The sequence below is a fragment of the Rhodnius prolixus genome, unplaced genomic scaffold (genome assembly GCF_049639745.1).
Source record: "Rhodnius prolixus isolate KJV_2025 unplaced genomic scaffold, Rpr scaffold_4, whole genome shotgun sequence".
Taxonomy (NCBI): domain Eukaryota; kingdom Metazoa; phylum Arthropoda; class Insecta; order Hemiptera; family Reduviidae; genus Rhodnius; species Rhodnius prolixus.
The window spans coordinates 18,336,687-18,351,336 of record NW_027411614.1 but is presented as its reverse complement, the minus strand read 5'-3'; the positions used below and the strand labels follow the sequence as shown (position 1 = coordinate 18,351,336).

Here is a 14,650-nt window from a genome sequence, read left to right as displayed (position 1 = left end):
TAAGTTCAGTTCGTTTAAGTCGTGTGTGCGTTCCAAGCTAGTCTTAATTTAAACTTAAATTTGTAATCAAACCTTAAATTTTAAAATGATTGCCCATTGTATATTGGCGCTACAGTGGGTGGATAGAACTACCAGAAAAAGGCCAACTGATTGGTTCTCGCTTGGGTCAGGCGCTGACTTCAATCCCGTAAATCCACATTGGTATTAAAGTTGTTTTTTAATTTAATAGTTTGTTGGTTAGTATGAGGCTGAAAATTATCAGCATAACTCTTGGACACAGTCGATCATGTGGTAAAAATTAAAAAAAAATAAACATTGAATTAGATTTTTTCGGGCACAGATCTGAGAGAATAGCGAAACGAAATCTTAAGTAATTTACAATTTAAATTCTTGCTTATTTTAAACATATTTATCTCTCTCTTACTCTTGCCTTAGCCTTGAAAATTAAATTTTACAAAAACCTTTTTTCATATTTAAAACGTAAAATTAGTCATCCCTGGAGGAATTTAGTGCCACGAGTTTTGTTTGCCATTAAAAAATACTAAATTAATTATAAAGTATTCCCTAGATAAGTATAATGCTCTTAGAGAGAGATGATGAAGTTGAATGGAGAAAATAAAAAATAACAACATGGCTCTCTTTTGTGCTGACGAAGTGGAGCGCATAATAAAGAAAACTAACTTCGCTGACGGATTAAATGACATGTTATTAACATGCAGACAATTTCCTAAATCGGCCCCTCTAGCTTCTTCTTCTTCTTCCACTGCCATCTACATAATCCCTCAATTTTGACCCCACCGACTTTTAATGATATGTTAATGTTTATCTACTGAATTAATGAATATAGCGAAGATCTTTGAAATATTTTCATATACAATACATATTATGAATTTCTTCCTTGAAGTATTAAATGATCAAAATTATGCAATTATTTGTAGCAATGTAGTTGCAGAATTAAACGCAAAGAAATTGACAAATAATTAGATTTAAGCTATTTGGAAATGGAAAAGTCCAAACTATTGAAAAATTGACACTTACCTAAAGTGTCTGCTTAGTAAACATATTATGTACTGTTTTACTTCATTAGAGGGTTGGTGTGTCTTCTGTCTTGTTTGTTCATGGACAGAAGACACACAAACCCTCTAACGATGTAAAACAGTATATTGTAAATTAGGTAAATATGTATTTTTGTAAATTTTCGTTACATTATACATATTCATTGTAATATAATTGTTAACACACTGTAAATATGTTCCACAGCCCTGAAGATGAACTAGTCCCTAGGTCGAAAGCTCGGCAGAATAAAGTTTATATTTACTGAAACTGGCAATAATTTTTCATCCTATTGAAACTATGATTCAATCACCAAAAATAATGAACAGTAACTACCATATTTCGTAATCAAAACTCAAAAATGGGCCCTAGTAACATGACACAACATTGCAGTCAACAGATCAACCTCAACAATAAAATAACTTGCAATCCAGTAACTTTCTTAACACGAAACGACTCACATATGGTATGAAATTAAAGCAAAATTAATTGAGAATTAATCTTTTTTTTTGTTTATATTATATTTATATTAAATGGCACGATAAAAGGAAGATATTGGAGGATGTAGGTCCTGAAATTTGGTCAAGAGCATGGATATCTCTTGACAGTTATCATTATTTTAGATGAGGGATAAGTTTGTTATAATACTCAGTGCTTAATGGTTCAACCAATCTAATTGTATTTGTTTACCAATTGAATTGTTTAAAATTAATTACATTATTTAGTTGAGAGGTTGTTGGTTTGGTGGCTGTGAGTTGTGGATCGCTAAGTTCGAATCCCGAGTGTTGCTACGTTTAATCTGTTAGAGAAAATGTTAACGGGGTACTTTTCCGCTAGCCGGGCGCAAGTGAAAAACAGTTTCGGGTAAAACTGTTTTCTTCACAATTCATTAATATTTGTTTATAATTGAACTTGTTTTACTTACTATTAATTAATATTTGTTTATAGTTGAACATTTTCTACTTTTATTCCGTTGACTTGGCTCGCGTTTGGTTTACAATTGGCGACATTTGCGCCCGGCTAACGGAAAAGTACCGTTAATTGTAACACAACATTGTGGGGGCATAATTAATTAATTAAGTTTCCGTCTCAGCCCACGATACCTAATTGGTAATTACACTTTAAGCATTGCCTGAAAATATAGGGCATTACTTTAATTTTACTTTTTAATTTTAATTTAAGGCACGCCAAAATATGAGGTTATTGGCGTCCCGAGCTTTTTTTAAGAGCACTACCGGCCTGCGGGCAGTATTCTCTCGTTACTAACAACTCTGTCCATCATCTAGAGCTGTACGAAGCTTCTAGAAAGAGAAAATCTTAGGGCTAGCAGCTGAATTTGAACTCGGGTCTTCTTGTATTACTATTTTCGTTTACCAAATTATGCAAAAAGAACCTCTGACGGGTTATGAGATATCTGAGCATGTGCAACGAGAGATAGCTGATTCACTTGAACTCAAATCGATTTCTAGTTTTTAGATGGCTATACCAATAAAACTCGCCAGTTCAAATTGATTTGTGATTGTACCAAGTACCAAGTTTGAACCAAGTACTAACAGCTGTGGAATATGTGCAGCAGGCAATTCAATTTTTATTTTCTGTACAAAGGTTTCAAAATATTTCTATAAAAATGTTTGGGCATGCTTAAAAATGAATGCTATGAAGAAGCAAAATTCAATCCAATTTCAAATCAGTACGCGGATTGCAATTGCGCAGTAAATAATTACAAACCAATTGGCAACTGATCACTAATTACTTGATGAGACAAACCTAAAATTTCTTAGAAGGTTTTGGGCATGCGCATAGAAATGAAAATCGTTCAAACAGAACTCAAATTCTAATCGAATTCAAACTAGCAATGTTCGCTTAGTAATCACAACCTAATTGAAAACTAATCACAAATTGCATGTTGCAACATACCTATTATCTCAGTATTATTAGTATGAGTAATTGATTCACTCTGAAACATGATAAAGTGCCAGGTATTTGCCTACATATAGCTAATCTGGTAATTCTAAACCGTTTAAACTGCAATATCAGAATGGAGATGCTAGATGAGTGCAAGAGAATGGATTTGAACGAATCGTCGAACGTGAGGTGAGTGGAGAAGTGGAATCGTTAATATTTAAGGTTGGTGGCTAGTGGTGAGGGAAGCGCCGCACTTGTGTACGGCCAAAATCAACACTTCAAACCGACTTAATATCAGCTTCCAGGGAAAAGAAGATTTAATGTCGGGGTAATCTTCAGCTGAGAAGAATCAGCCAAGCTTGATTCCGTTTTTGCCACAATTTAATGGCGTCCTGAATCTATTAAGTTGAAAAGTTTTGCCTATTTTATTCTAGTTTCACTTCCTAATTTATTTCTTATATTTTGCTCTTAAAGTTTTTGTTGTCTCTACATAATATATACTTGTTTATCTGCTTATATATGCGAACACATTTGCATACAATCTTGTGATTTTTAGGTATTTCGCTCTTTTTATTAGAAAGTGAAATTGTAGTATATAAAACTCATTAAATAATTACTTATTTTACATATGTACATTAATATAGATTTTTTTCGATTTTACATAAAAAATGTGGTTAGATTCGCAGGGTTGAATAACATCATTGATTTTATCCTTCGTAAAAGACATGCTTATTGTATCCCTTCTCGATTTCGGACTTACATGCATCTTAAGGTTGATAGACGAAATAATATTAATAATCAGGCGGCGAATGAAAGTACGAAACAGATTCGGATAGACGTAACTTTTATTTTAACTTCATTTAGCAGTTTACAATCTGTATGTAAATACATACAGTAAGTAAATATGTGATGATGTAGATGGTTCGTGAAGAGCAGGAGGAGAGAAACTGCCCAGCAGTAGCATTCTCTACAGGAGATCGAAGATGACGATAATCTTCAGACCTCATGGAAGTCATGGCGCCTTTGATGATTCAGTCGGCCTGGTGGATTGCCAGAGGAGACTAGAGAATGTAGAAATGTATTAGAGCAAGTAGAGAGAGCAAATTGGAAGTTGCGATATTTCGTCTTGGCGAGTTGGTATATGAAGGAAATGATGAATAGTGAGGTTAGTTACGTAGCAAGAAGCGTCAACTATCTGTCGGAGTTGTTTTGACTGAAATGTTTGTACATTTCCGTACGTTTGTAGGTTTGGCTGAACCCCATAAGCTCTATTCCATTAGTCCACATAGGTTTGTGGTTTATTACATATATTACATATCATTCATTTGAGTTATTTGCCACATCTATGAGGTCTGTAGGAAACTTTCGCATGTTTTGTCGTTTTTGTCTTTTAAGTCCTAGTCCCACATCAGTATCATCGTAGTTTAAAAAACGCAGAACCTTTAAATTAACTTAGGTACTCGAACTAACAAAGGATGCAACAGTAAAGTTTTGGTTATAGCCGGAGTATCTACTTAATAGGGGCAAATTGTGCAGCGTAAGTTTGTAAGTTGCTAAATTTGATTTACTATAGTTATTTGAGAAATTTTTTGAGGACAATTTGAAATTAAGAGTTTCTAAATGTGGATATGGTGGGAACTCTTCCAAATAAAGTACCATTTGAGTAAAAAGTAAGCCTCTACGTTTTATTTTAAAAATGAGGCTAAATTTCTGAATATTCCGTGTACTTTCGAAATACCGAAAGTGTTACGTGAATTAATTTTTTAGTTTTCTTGATTTTTTTTTCGAAAATTTGTCTTAAATTTTCGTGAATTTTTTCGTTTTAATTTTAATCATTATCTGAGAAAATTTGTTTTGCACAATGTTAGGTATGCTAAATATGCCAGTAAATCCATATGTGGAGAATTCTTACCAGATTATTATTATTTTTGTTTTTTAAATTTAAAAGCTATGCTTATGCGAGACATCTATTTCTCTCTTTAGGTATAAGGAGTTGATACAAAGCGAACTTGTTTTTAGGAAAATCAAAATGACGAAAATTACCAAAATGATTTGTAAAAATAAGTAACAATAAATTCGTCAAGAAAGTAATTACTACAGATTGGAATTATAATTGAAAGATATAATTTAAGTGAAATGTAATGAAAAATAAGATGGAAGGTTTCCCTATGAAGAAGGCTAGTGATGGAGGTATTGTCTGAGAGGTGGTAGGTGGTTTGAAAACTTAATGGGATTAAATATCAAAGAAGTGAAATAGGATGTTACTTTTATTCTTCCGCCCCTTCTCCTTATTTATGTTATTTCTCCGGTCTTGGTTTGTATTTCTCTTGTCGGAACTGAAAGGAGAAACAGTCCTTTAAACCTTACAAACCCTTCAAAATATCCTTTCTTGAAAACCCTTCCCTAAGTGCATCCATTTGTAGTTCTCCTTTTGGTGTCTGATACATGGAACAAATCCAGTTATATTAGAAGCTTCCAGATATCAGAGACAATTTCATTAATTAATGGTTTCCAATCTTATTAAATTCAATTAATCACTACACGCAGGAGCGGATATTGGTCTAGTGCAGTGATGGCGAACCTTTTTGAGATCAAATTTTGTTCATTTTTTTTTTTTTTTTAGTACTAGCTCTTGGGTCACTAATGCCCATTTGCACAAGAGTTAAGTTTAAAAATTTTAAACTCAATATTTTCAAAACTAAACATCTTTAAAATTCATTTGGCTTAACGGGTAAAACGGGACGAAACAAGTGCTATGGAAGTCTCTTTTTACAAACATAACTGAACAAAACCTTACAAAAGTGTGTTTTATCTGAAGAAAAATCTAAATATGGTTATTTGCTTTGGGTTGTCGATTTTTTTTAACAAACAAAATATGAGTAAAATTATACATTTTATTTGATATTTTGTAAACACTTTTGCTTTATTTTAAATACTACAAAAGCATTTGTGTTTTAGAACTGTAATGATCACAGTAAAGGTTGTAGATAGCATTTAAATTGCTTTTGTGTCAATGCGTGATTGAAAAAAATACAGATAGAATATAAATTATCCACACTATTAGAAAATCTAAATCATCCCGCGTAAAAAAAACAAAGGGTTGCCTAGCAATTGTGGATTAGTGTCTGACCCGCGGGTCATAGGTTCGCCATCACTGGCCTAGTGATTATGAAGCTTGGTTTTGTAGCTGAGTCAGTGAGCTGTAAGAAGCTCCTAGGAAGAGAAAAATCTAAGGATCAGCAGCTGGATTCGAACCTGTAATCTCTGTGTTGGGATCCAGTATTCGCTAACCACTCAGCTAATCCCTTCCATTTCTGTTATTTAACCAATATTTCTTTCTGATGATACTACAATATTTTTTTTTTTTTTTAATTGAATATTTGTCCTTTTTAGTAGAAGAGCATCTAGAGCAGGGGTAGACAAACTTTGTAAAGGGCCGCATAAGGTAATTGGTTTATTACCGAGGGCCGCAAAAGGTCATTTATTGGTTTATTACCGAGGGCCTATATGCATACTGCGGAATATATATATATATTCCTTTTTTTAATGAATTAATTTATATTTATTTCGGGTTCTTATTTATTAATTGTTTTTATTTATTTATAATTCAGATTAATAATTTATTATAATGAAATTAATTAACAAATTTACTTAAAAATGGCTTCATATCTTCCTTCGTAATTTTTTCTATTAAAAATTAAAAAGCCAGACGAAATAAAAATAATGCGATCGATTCACATTTATAGCATCAACTGGTGCACCATAAAATAAATAACTAGAGAAGAAGCGAAAATCTGTAGCTTCGACGGCGAGCACACGCTTTGTCTGGTGTCAAAGTGGCGTACTAAAAGTCGAGTGTTCATACAAAGAAAGAGCGTGGATTACAAATATAAGATTTGAACACTGAGACAATAATTGCACTAGCTTAAGTTACCAAATTTTATTAACATCAAATTTGGAATATTTTATTTTTTTAAATCTTTATTTGCCATTTTGAGTCGCGGGCCGCAGGAAAATGTTAAAAGTGCCGCACTTTGCCCATCCCTGATCTAGAGAAAAAGACAAATAAAACAAAATCAATTTGTTCTAGAATAAATGGAAATCCAGCAAATTCGTGCAGGTTATTTATTTATTTTTATTTTTTAAACTCATTTTAAGTTTTATCTGTAATTCTTGAATTTGGTTTTGATTATTAATGCAAGGACATAAAGATGTGTTCTAATTTGTGCGGCGGGCCGGATGAGATGTTTCTGATTATTGGGTTGGGTTTATGTTGGAGCTTTCCCTACATTTTCAGTTTTCCATTAAATTTTACACATCATAAACATCACACCATTTACTTCTCACCGGGCTCTTAGTATCTCTGTTAACCTACAGTTTGATTAAAAAAAGAAGTAAATATTGAATGAAAAAAAATAATAAAATTAGGTCGTTTCTGAAATAGCACAATCTCGCTACACAAAACTCCACTCAAATCTACACAGTCACTACAACCCTCTGATCCACAACATGTCTACCATAACACTTCCTACAAAATCAACTTCGCAGACTAAAGCGGCGGTGGCCACGCGACCATCTCAACATATAACGCCGACCTCCTAGGATAGTTGCTGTGTAAGCTTGCCAATCTGGCGAACTAACGGCTTCCATCTCTGGATGGTCGTCGTTCACGCCACTCACACCATGCATATAACATATATGCGTGCATGGGTATTTGTGCTATCCTTATCATTCATCTCTTTTGCTTGTTGTAATGCATACAGTTGCAAAATAAAATTAAATGAACAAATAAAATAAAAAAAAAAAAAAATAAGGTTTTGTGAGTACTTGTACTTTGTGTGGATAAAAGGCAATAGCCTAAATTACTTTTCGCAGTTCTGGATAATGTCATTGATTTTATCTATCGTAGCAAGCAAGTTTATGGGGATTCTGACGGTTTTCAGATCTTCATCCGGTGTAGACAGAGGCTTTCATAGAGTGGTGTCAGCAAGTGTAGTGCGAAACGGAAACATAAGTGGAAGTCGAAATCTCTCCACCAAACTGATGATAAGTTGATTCATTCTCTGATTATGCATGAAAACCCGAAGACAGTCAGGGATACAGTGAACTTGTTCCCTACGACGAATAAAATAAAATGTACTTTTCTAAGAGTTGCCTTTTTTTACAAGTGTTTGTTGTTTAACAAAAAACAACTCTGAAAAGATAACAAAAAGAGATTAAAACTGTAACCCACTGTGAACTTTAAAGACTAACAGAAAATTTTATAAAAGAAAATCTAGTTATTATATAAAAGAAATTCTTGGATATTATTGATAAAGGGGAAAAAATAGAGATAGAAAAATATTGGAATGAATTTGAGAAGGAAGGATTCTCTGTTTCTAGTAAGAATTTATTTTAAAGTGTTGCTCGTCCTTTTCAGTCTGACTTGCTCACACAGAGTTTAATTTAATAAATCTCTCATTTCCAAATGGTACACTTCTAGGAGGAGCAAGCCAATGGAGTTGGAGAAGCCATGCGAAGAGTTTGAGGGAAAGCCTTAAGGATGAAGTGGAAGGATTCGGTCGGCCGGAGACTTAATAAGTATCTAGCTTGTTTCCGCACAGTTCTGTCTCTCTCTCCGCCGCCCCCGTGCTCCGTGGAGACTTTGGTAATCTTGCTGCCTCTAACTCCGGTACCAGTGTAGTATATTAAAAATTTTTCTTCTTCCTCGTCTGGCGCGCCTCATCCTTGTTTATCTTCTCTGTATCTGCCACTCTGGAGCACAGTTCTCACACCGTTAGGACCTCCTTTAGCAGCGACACAGACTACAATATAAAACTGTGTTGTAATTAAACTCGTATTTCCCTCTTGCGGAAGTTTCTCTCGCTTTTACTGCTGAACTTATCCAGTCTCGCTCATTTCCTTTTTTTTTTTCCTACATTTACACCGCCTCTCTGATTCAATACGCGCACACAAATACGTGTATTTAAGAAAATTAAAAGTAAAGAAATGGGTACCACGAAAATCTGTTAAAAAGGAGATGAGAGACCAGCATCCCAAAGCGTTTACAACTATTATCTCTTAAGATGGTTGTGACCCCCCTCAACAACTGTTCCTCTAATTCTCTTGATTTACTTTCTCCGGCTTTTCTCACCCTATTCAATGGCTGCACTTTTTTTTTCTCCTTTAAGAAATTGGTGTAAACACCGGAATTTCGCTTATTCTCTTAAGGTTCTAATTAACAAGTTTTCATCTTTGATTTCATCCATCCTTGCAAGCTCATTTATTGTACCCCTGACAGGTTTCGCACTATCGTTCATCGACAGATGTATATTAATCAGTTTAGTCTAAAGAATTTGACTTCATTCATGTTTTGGGAAGCACTACACTTGCTGACTGAGTGTGGGAGGTTACATGATGGTTATTCAAAATTTTAATGAATCTTAAAATATTTTTTGGAAAAATAATGAAATCTAGTAATTGTTTAAAGATTATGTACGCTTAGTGCCTGTGCGATATTTTAAAATTCTCTAGTTGGAGTTCACATTGTGGCGGGAGACTCCAATTCAAGCACAAAACACTTAATTATTCATGTTATCCTAGCAATTTAACAATTGCGTAAATATATTAAGTCTTAAAAGAAAACTTTAAAATGGTACAAAAAACTGCAACATGCTAGTTTATATACAGTTTACTTAGCTTTATCTTTACTTTAAAGAGTGTATCAGAATTTAAAGTCAATTTCAGAGTTAAAATAGAAACAAAAAACCAAAGATATGACGGTTGAAATCAAAGATATTTTCCAAAAATTGCGGACTTAACCACATTTTCAGCAATATTTATTAAGTTTGTGAAAATATAAGGGTATCTACCCCACTCAGTCACTTATAAGTATGTATTTATGGTTAAATGTATATTTGAAGTGTGAAGTATCTAGATATTCTTAGAAGCTTAATTCGAGTAAATCTAAAACAAAAAAGTGAATAATTAATTGAATTAAGACTTACTTCAGATTAAGGAATTTTCCTCAGACAAGAGTTTTTGTCTTTATTCTTTTTGTTTCATGGAGTTGCTATTCACATCATGGATTCCTGGCAGAAAAGTAGCGAGGGCGTCATTAGATTGCTTTTATTTATATATATATATTTTTCCTAATTCAAAAAATAAAATAAATACGACCTTTGGGGAGATAAGAAAGGGATCAGCACTGTTATTTAATGACATCATTACATCATAAGTTATAAAACAATGACGTAAACACTTATAGCACCGAACATTAACAAGGAACTTTTATTTTTTTATTATAACATCTCATTTACTCATCAGGTTTGTTATTATTACTTTAAGCGTCAACTATACCAAAGATTATAACGGAATATTCGTTAGATACAGTTTTTATCTGCAAAGAATACTTGAAAGTAAACTGAATTCAATTAGTTCAAAAGCATTTGATTTCAGTAATTAGTTGAATAAGAAAGTTAGGGATTTTGGAGCGATAATTGAGCGCAAGATAAAGAAAAAAAGGAAAATACTTTCCCTGTCGATTTTCCGAGAGTCGTTTCCTCTCTCGAATACCACAACTCTATTCATGGACTGCAGAGCTAGGATTTGAGAAACCCTCACCGCATCCCCAGCACAGTCTGGCTAGCTACGAGTACAATTTGTTGCATTCTACTGGAAACTACAGCAGCAAATAAGCACAACAACCAAGTCTCCAATCCTTTTTGGTGAGCTTATATGTGGCGGCGGGATTGACACCAGTTGCGTTACTACCACCTACATATTGCTTACTTACTGAATGCAATCGCGGCGCAATACCAAGTCTCTGTTCTTCTGCAAAAGCCAACTAAAGACTCCTTAGTAATTCAACCTTTCAATAATAGTAATCAATCTGCTACCAGTTTTTTAATTTCTAGAACACTTTAAATTATTTTTAGAAAATTAGGACATTCGGTCGATGTCTGGTTTTTCTTATTTCTTGCGTTTCAAAACTAGATTCGCAAAGTTTATAGGAACTAAATCTATTCAAAGAACCTGTGGCTAAAAGTGGACAGCCTTTTTGCTGTGATTTCTCTAGAATTCAACGTAGAATGTTGAATTGAAACCCAACTACGATGTCTTTTACCACAAGTCAGCTATTGAATATTATCACTGACAAAAGCATTGTAGCTTCATTGGTCAACTCTTATCCATTCAGGTAATAAAATTAATTTAGAAGTTTTTATAGGTTTCCATATTTTCGTAAATATTGCAATGCTACAATACCAGCTCATATAATTTATTCGGAATTATACATTTTTTAATTTGGGAAAAAATAGTTTAGTAAAAAATAAACTAACTTTAATAATGGCAAAACTTTTAACTTTTTTTATGACTTATTCTTCGCGCAATACTCAATTAATATTACTAATAACGTTACTAATATTACTAATCACTTTATTTCTAAATTAATATTTACTAATCAATCACCTTTTCAAAATTTATTATCACGCGACCTCTGAAATTAGTCCATCGATCACAGGTTAAGAAAACGCTTCACCATTTCTGTTCGGGCAGCACAACTTCTCTTCATAGTTCATGAACTGTATCTACCACTTTTAGCTTTTTGTTTTATAATCATTTGAATAATGGAATGGAATAAGTGCAGGGAATCTGATTGTGACTGACGGTGGTTGAGCGGTTAGAGGCGAGACCTGTAAAGCTAATATGCATTGTGGTACGGGGTTCGATTCTCGGTCTTAGGCCTTGGGTTTTATTTAATGGTTAATAAAAGAAATTTACAGTAAAGTATGTTTGCTACTCGCCTCCGTCCACGACCCCTAATTGGAAGTTGGACGTAAAGCCCGTCTGAAAAAGTAGGCAATTACTTTACTTTACTTTCTGGAAATTCCAAATTCGTGAACTAACATTCATTTTAAAAACATAATTGATAATATTCTTTTTTATATTAGAATTTATAAAATTAATGAATTACCTTAAAATAATTATTAATTCTAACAAATAAACATGAACCCATTTCGATACATTTGGTTTGGAGTTAACTTGCTAATGATTGCATCCATTTACTGCCTCAATTTGTATTACTTAACCTGACACAGCCTCTATTTAGTAAAGTTAGGCAGGAAATGGATTGAATATCTCAATTACCCTAAACCAAGAATATCCACTACATCATTTTGTATTATACTTTGAGTGAATTAATATATTAATGGAAGCATGATAATGCTTTAATGCAGTCAGCAATTATGTTAATGGTAATAATGCGATTAAGTTAATGCTCGGCTAAGTGACTTGATGGTACAGGATGTGTCTCAGTTGTTCTGGAGACTGATTTAGTAAACATTACTTCCTTTTTTGGGGGGGAACATTATTTTCGTATTATTAACGTATTTGTTGTCAGAATTATTTTTTCAAATCAACCATCTACCTTGTTCTGATGTTGCATATATTTAAAAAAATAAAAAGTAGTCTCGCTGCTCTGTAAATGGTTTACCGTTCTTAATCTGTAGTTCATCTCCATGCAGGGGCCTAGATTGTTTTCATATTTAATTTGAAAAGTAAGCGCGTTCTTATCCTGTTCTTTTTGGCACGAATTTTGGATAAAATATGGTCATTTCGGTAAATGGATTGTTTCTGATATTATATTTACTAAACAATTTAGATGACACGATCTATTACGAAAATAGACTGTATAATAAAATAAGTGAGTTTAATAAATAAATAATTCCTTTAATCTTAGGACTCCGATTGTCTGACTGCCGCATGATGATTCTCATCTAATCCGGAGCATGGTATCCTGGAAAGTTTTTTTAAATTCAACCTGGAAGATCATTTTTCATCTGTAACTCTGGGAATTCAATTTTATCCAAGATTCGGTCTATTACGTATTCATCGTGTGCATGTTTTAAACTCAAGAATGCCGCAAGAATAACTTTTCCTAATAAATAACGAGAGCGATTGTCAACTGTTGTGGTGCGGGCAGAAGACAGCTTTTTTTAAACGTTAGCATCAAAGGTAAAAAAATTGGAATAACATTTTACTAAAAAAACCTGCTTGACGACAACTCCATTATTCTCTCCTCTTTAATCTTTTGATAACTATGGTAAAGCGATAGGTTGTAAAGCGTAGTTCATTGCACTTAAAAATTCAATATAACTTTCTAGAAAATGTTTAATTTGAATAATCTTCAAGGTGTGGATTTAGTTTTAACCTCCATACTTCTTTTTTTGTTTATAAAAACTGTCACTAAGATGAATGTTTGGAACAATATCTTTTATGCTGTGTACGAACTAGTACTTTAATTTTAAGATTAACTGATCCGAGTGAGTGAGCTTTTTTAGTTAACATGATACTTTTTATCCAACTCAATTAAGTAAGAACAGTGCGGTAATCGTGCTGTTTATTTTTTTATTTGGAATTTCCACCAAAAGAAATATCAGTTTTAAGTTTCCTAAAAGATGGAAATATTGGTTTTTCCTGTTAGTCTAAATAAGTGTTTTTCCTCTGCTGCTTAGAAACGAAACAACCCCCCCAAAAATTCAAACTTGATATTTTTTTTTTTAAGGGCACCAACAGAGGTCGTCAAAATTAGATTTCAGTGGTGAAATGGAAGTACAACTTGACAAAATAAACTTTCCTAGTGTTTTTTGTTCTTGGTTTGAGAATTCTCTTAAAAACTGCGCTTACGACTTTATTTTTACTCTGTGATGAACTAATTGATGTAATGCAATACCTTTTTACTTGGAACTATTTTTCAGGAAAATCTGAATTAGGTACTTTTAGAAAATGAGGAAAATGGTTAGACATTCTTAAAAGCAGCTGTTATTGGTTTTTGGTGCTGTCCTTGTCACCTGTGTAATATTGAAAATTCCAAATGTTGGAATAACTTTCAAAATTTTTAAGAAAATCTTATTCACTGAAAGGACCCCCTCACTTTACGTGGTACATCGTAGCAGAAAGAATAAGAAAGAAGATGAATTCACATTGCACAACCTAAATGTGTAAGCACGAAAAATATCAATGTTCAGCAGGTTTGAAAATTGGCTTTGTTTCCGTTCTAATCAATTTTAGGTATGTTGTAATGAATTTTTATAAAATAAGAATTTATAAATAGGAATCCTTCAAAATTAATCTATTTTTATAGTGGAATGGTATGTACATACATACATTTATTTTACGAAATATACAATAGGCAAAAAAAGTATTTGCACACCCTGTTATTTTAAGGTTTCATATAAAAAAAAATTCGCTTTTTTACCCAAATTACGTTTATTTAACTTAATAAATCAAGCACTATAAGATGATAAATAAAAATATGCAAAAGAGTCAAATAAATTAAGTATAAAGAACATAATGTTATTTTATACTGCAAAAAAAGTATTTGCACAGCTAGTTAAACATTTCAAAAAATAATTTGGTTGACCCATAACCAATCATAACATTGTCCTTAATATTTAGTGTGCATCCCTTTAGCTTCAATTACGGCTTGAAACGCCTTGGCATTGATTCAACTAAATTTCTTGTCACCTCATCTGATAAATTGTTCCAGGAATTAACTGACACTAGTCTTAAGTGCTCCTTACTTGAAATAGAGGTCTGGCGGACTTTCCTGTCCAAAATATGCCACAGATTTTCAATTGGGTTGAGGTCTGGTGATTGAGGTGGGTTCAGTAATCTTCTTGGGGCATTATAAAGGAGCCATTCTTTTGTAATG

The 14,650-nt window shown here is 33.0% G+C and overlaps 1 protein-coding gene across 5 annotated transcripts in view; it reads left to right on the top strand.

Annotated features, from left to right (window-relative positions):
* The window catches only part of LOC141456070 (irregular chiasm C-roughest protein-like), a 921,342-nt gene that overhangs the window by 348,013 nt on the left and 558,679 nt on the right, over positions 1 to 14,650 (top strand). The window lies entirely within an intron of this gene.